Here is a 5,312-nt window from a genome sequence, read left to right as displayed (position 1 = left end):
TTTGGTTGTTAAAACGTCAACACATATCCTATATATATATATATATGTAATCTGATCATAAAAACCCGTTTAAAGAGTTTTTTATTTAACATCAACCAAAGAACAAGTCTCGTTATCAAAATTGTCTTGGATTTCAATGGCCTGGATTGGAGTAACTAGGAATGCATGAGGTGAAAAATACTCTCTTATCAAGTTTTTCTTGGTTCGTTCTTTGAGCTTTTATTGATATGTTTATTTTGATACATAACGTATGTATGCTTCCATCTTAACTTAACCACGTTTAAGCCTGGAAATTTCATGTACTTTTTTCAGGTTGACGTCAAGATCACCATCGATGATGGTTGATGATGAAGTTCACCTTCTTTTGCCTTCAAAGCACCACATACAAAGAGCACACCCCTATTTTCTTTTCTATAAAGCACGGGAAAAATAAGAGACTAAAACCTAAGCTTAAAAGCTATAAACCATGTGATATAGTAATTTTTTTCTATGACTGTAAATGGGATGAGACAGATCGTAAATTATTTGAGTTTGATTCGACCATCTCTCAATTTGGATAGACTCGACTTCTTATTCTTAATGAGCCGAAGCGAACTATTTGATATCTAAATCGAAAAGTTAATGAGCAACTCAAAAAAATAATATTAAAATATTATTTTTTAAATTAAATTATTAGTAATATTAACATTTATATGTTGATTTTTAAAAAATACAATATAAGATTTTCATGTACTTAAGGTTCAAGTTCGAGTTCAAGTTTGAGCTCAAGCTTCAAACAAGCTAAGTCTAAAAATATTTCTAGTTCAATTTTTTTTGAGTTCGAGTCGAGCTTGATAATTTTAAGCACATGTGCTTTGGAGTCAAGTCGAGTAAACTTTGGACTTTTCGAGTTGAGTTCACTCAATAATACTCGAACTCGACTCGTCTCATTTATAGCCCTAGTCTCCTCATCATTAAGCTTACCAAATCATATGCATAAGGATCTTATGTTGGTTTCGATCGGGGAAGGTGATAGGAGAGACAATGATAGTGGAATCAAGGACAATGATTAGGGTTCTTATAGAATTATGATCAAAATATTAATTTATATTTTATCTAAAGTTTAAAAATCAAATTATAAATTAAATTGTTTATTAACATTCCGCACTACCGATGTAACATGAGTTAACATCTTAGTAATAAAATTATTATTAGTCGATAACGTAAAATAATAACTAAATTATAACAATTGAAAGTTGAACACCCAAAATCAAAATAAAATTGACCTCTTTCTGTAGTTTACATTTCTTGTAAATATGGGTTATTTTTATTTGAATTCAAACATAAGTAGGTAATGTATGTTGACTCAACCTTCTTTAATTAATTTGTACATCCATGTTAACTTAGCTAAACAAAAGGGTCTACTGGCATGCATGTCAGCATGTGTCCGTCTATCTCGTCATATTGCTCACGTTTAAGACAGCACAATAAGGGTTTATTCTTTGAGTGGGTCCTCTAGTGTTTTTTTAATTATTTCATACGATAAAATTAACCAACGCCCATCTTTGTTTCCAACTATCCATTGACTTCAGAATACAATATTGTAATTTGTGTGGTAATACTTCTTCCCACAATTTAAATAGGGTATACTGTTAGAGTTAGGCTTCAATGTTTATTAAAATAATTATTTTATTTTTATTCTTTTTTTAGAATATTTTAATTTTTTAATGTATTATTTTTTAGATAAAAATATCCTTATTTTTTTATTGACTACACTTTAACCCTTATTCCTTTTTAGAGAATTTTGATTCTTAATGTTTCATTTTGAATAAAAAAATTTAATTCAACTTTGACCTAATTTTTTTCTAGCTTGTCCTGCTTAACTTGAGTGTATCTTAGTGAATATATATATATATGTTAAAATTCTTTTTCATATTCTATCCCATTTCCCTATGAAGAAAAACTCCTGGTCCGTCTATTTTAATTAAAAAAGATTTTATAATTTGAATGGAAAAACTTGCATGTTCTTTATTTTGAAAATGAAAAGGGAATGCAATGTAATTAGGGATGGGCATGGATCAGGTTGGGTTAGATTTTTGATGCACCTGACCCGACCTGAGAACAATGACTTCTCCACCCGAGATCCGACCCGACCCGCATAAAACAAGATTTCACCCGATCCGAACCCAATTTGATATATAATTTAAAAACCCAACCCAACCCGACATGATTTGATTTTTTATTTAATAAAATATACTTAAAAAATGATAACACAAGACACTTACCTAGCATGCAACATACATCTCCAGACTTAAGGTAAAATGAAAATGATTATTGAACAGCCCATGTAGGTGAAGATAACAAACAAGTGATTTTTTTTGCCTTTTCGAGAGATGGAGTACTGGAGCAGGACAAATTTGACCGTGTTGTTTTAGGAATCACTATGAACTTGACCGGATTTAGGTAAGGACCTAAGAAAAGTGTAATCTTTGGATAACCAAAGGGGGAAACCAGGGGAGAAAAGTGAAGAACTCTTCTCTAAACCATGTCGAACATGACCGGGTTTAGGTGAGCACCTAAAGAAACCATTTCCCCTGGAAAACCAAAAGGGTGCCTTTGAGAACAAAGGGGGAAAACCTAGAGAGAAGAGAGAGGATTTTCTCTCATTAGTAGACATGCTACTGCTACCAGTATTATTTGATATGCATATAACAGGTCACACACGTAAAGGCTATTAAGAACTAAAGATGCAAACATGTTTAATTAACAATGAAAACTATACAAGTACGAGAAACCAAGTTCTAAAGTAAGACTTAAAAGAGAATATACAAAAGAGTGGCTTTAATAATAAAAATAGAAACATTAAAGATAAAATAACAAACATGGAAAAGACAGGATTAAAATGTAAGTAATACAAAATATAGGCACTAAAAAAATATAAACAACATTTAGTACTAAAATGAACTTCATTTAAGGACCAAATAGTGATGTTTACAAAAGTTACAAGGGCTAGACGTGGAAATATCTCCTGCACAAGAACACGCTCCTAATGGGTAGAAGGAGACAAAATCAATGACACTTTTAAGGGCATTTAAAAGCCACAACTAAGGCTTGAAAATGCTTTGACACTTTTAAGGGCATTTAAAAGCCACAACTAAGGCATGAAAATGCTTTGAATCTCACTTTTACATATTCTCAAATTTAGAGGAAAAATAACACTTTGAAATCCTAAAGATTAGGTTCACAAGGGGCGCACGGTCACTCACTTGGCCATAGATCGATGGCCACTCTAACTCAAAGCTCACCCTCGATGGTGTAGACACTACGAAGAAAACAAAAGACCCTCTTTTCGACTTAATTTTTCATATCGTTTTAATGTCCAGAGGCTAAAGATGCAAAAGGATGAACTAGAATTCAATTCAGGAAACAATCCCCTAAAGAAAAACAACATCCAACATACATCTCCATACTCCAATCCATAATTAAAATACATGTTCACAATTAAAATTATAAATCCATACTATACTTAAATAAGTTCAAAGTTCAAACATAATTATAATAAAATGAGACATAAATACAGATGTTTGATGGAAAAAATCATCCATTATCATCGGCTTCACAAGTTCACATTCTTCAATCTTAGCTAACCCCTCAAATCCTATAAAATAAAATTATAAATTAACTATTTAAAAATAAGATTAAAATAGAAGTAACAAATATGAAATTATTACTTACAATTATCTCATCTTGTTCGATTTCATCATCTTCATAAAATTTTCCTTCATTTGAGTTTGATTCTAAAACATAGTAAATGAAAATAAAATCTAATAAGAAATAATGACAAAACATATAAGTAAAATAATTTAAATTACACGATAAATGTGTTTGTACCTTCTTCGGCCCATAGACTTGATGAAGTGCATGCGCTTGACACATTTTTCAACCACAACATTAGGTTGACTTAATGTAGGAATTGAATTTCCTTCAGAACTCGGTGATGGACTTTTCTCGGTTGATAGTTGTGGAGAGTTAAAAGTAGGAGATGTGGATGCAATGGAATTCTCTCCCAATTAGACATTTCCTGTACAAATAATAATAAAGACATCAATTAATATCTTAGCAAACAAATGAAAACTGTGATGGACATTCATTTCTCCTAAACTAAATCAAAAGTTGTAACTAATGTATACAAATAATGATAAAGACATCAAAGATGGTAATTAATAGTCACAGTAACTAAGTGATGCTAAATTTATCAATATAATTTACCAAAAATGATAAAGACATCAATTATAATTTCATGCGCCAGGTAATGTCAATGCTTCAAATATCTAATCATCGCATCGGAGCATTACCGAAATGGAACACTTTCCCAAAGGTCCAAATTTCATGAAATCAAAAAACTAAGTAAATTCCATTCAATTGGAATTCTATGTTACCTCCTAAAATTGTTATACTTTGAACCTCGATTTTCTGAAAGCCAATGCACCAAACTGCAACACCGCCCTGCAAGAAACAAAGCCAAACGATCAACTAGGAAATCATGACATAGAAGCAATATGCCACAGATAACAAACGTTCTTAATGCTACAGTCAAACTTCTAAGATTGTTCCGATGCGCTTGCACTTTGGGATGAAAACATCAGATAATGATTAAATGAAAATACAATATGAGTGGAGAAATATGTTTCTGAAGCCTTAGATGACTCACAATAGAATTATGCTGGAGAAGATAGTCCTCAGGGTTTAAAACCAACGTTGCACCACCGGCGAAGTTCAGACTCACTTCAGGGAATACGTTATTGACACTGAAGACAATGTTAACACAATATCAATTACAATCATCTAATATGATTCACCTCTCAACATCAACGAAACAAAATGAAACACAATCCATTGGAAATCAACCTGGTGGCACGATTGCTGAAACAATATTTTTGATCTGCACAACAAGAGAATAATCGAGGATCATTAAACTTGTATATCAAAATCATACTGTACATGTGTTCTATTAAACGAAAGGACAAACAAACAGATCAATACTGATGGTGCTGAACGAATGCATTCAAGGCGTCATCTTCGGCGGCGACCAATTTAGGGCACAAATCTCTGTCGTAAACAATCGGTTTTTTTATGGTTTTTGTTACTTTGTATTGTCTCTAGAAGATGAATCGATTACTGGGTACTTGAGAATGAATTGAAATTTTTAAAATTTATTCTGGAGCAAGAAATCTTGAGCACCATCAAGAATCTTGAGCAGGAATGCACGAATTAGGGTATTGCCTCTAGAAAAGAAATGAACGTCGGTGCCTCTGTGGGGAATTTACAAAGGG

At 32.1% G+C, this 5,312-nt stretch overlaps 1 long non-coding RNA gene across 1 annotated transcript; it reads right to left on the bottom strand.

The window, feature by feature from the left end:
• Positions 1-3,579: 3,579 nt before the first annotated feature.
• LOC120120855 lies at positions 3,580-4,863 on the bottom strand. The gene is made up of 5 exons (XR_005515941.1): positions 4,691-4,863; positions 4,419-4,485; positions 3,871-4,060; positions 3,715-3,776; positions 3,580-3,637 (listed from the first exon to the last, which is right to left on the bottom strand). It is a non-coding gene; the product is annotated as an uncharacterized LOC120120855 (long non-coding RNA).
• Positions 4,864-5,312: the final 449 nt, after the last annotated feature.

Source organism: Hibiscus syriacus, unplaced genomic scaffold (genome assembly GCF_006381635.1).
Source record: "Hibiscus syriacus cultivar Baekdansim isolate YM2019G1 unplaced genomic scaffold, ASM638163v2 tig00110348_pilon, whole genome shotgun sequence".
In the NCBI taxonomy this organism is placed as follows: domain Eukaryota; kingdom Viridiplantae; phylum Streptophyta; class Magnoliopsida; order Malvales; family Malvaceae; genus Hibiscus; species Hibiscus syriacus.
Note: the sequence above shows the minus strand (reverse complement) of the source record. Positions and strands in the feature narration are given on the sequence as shown.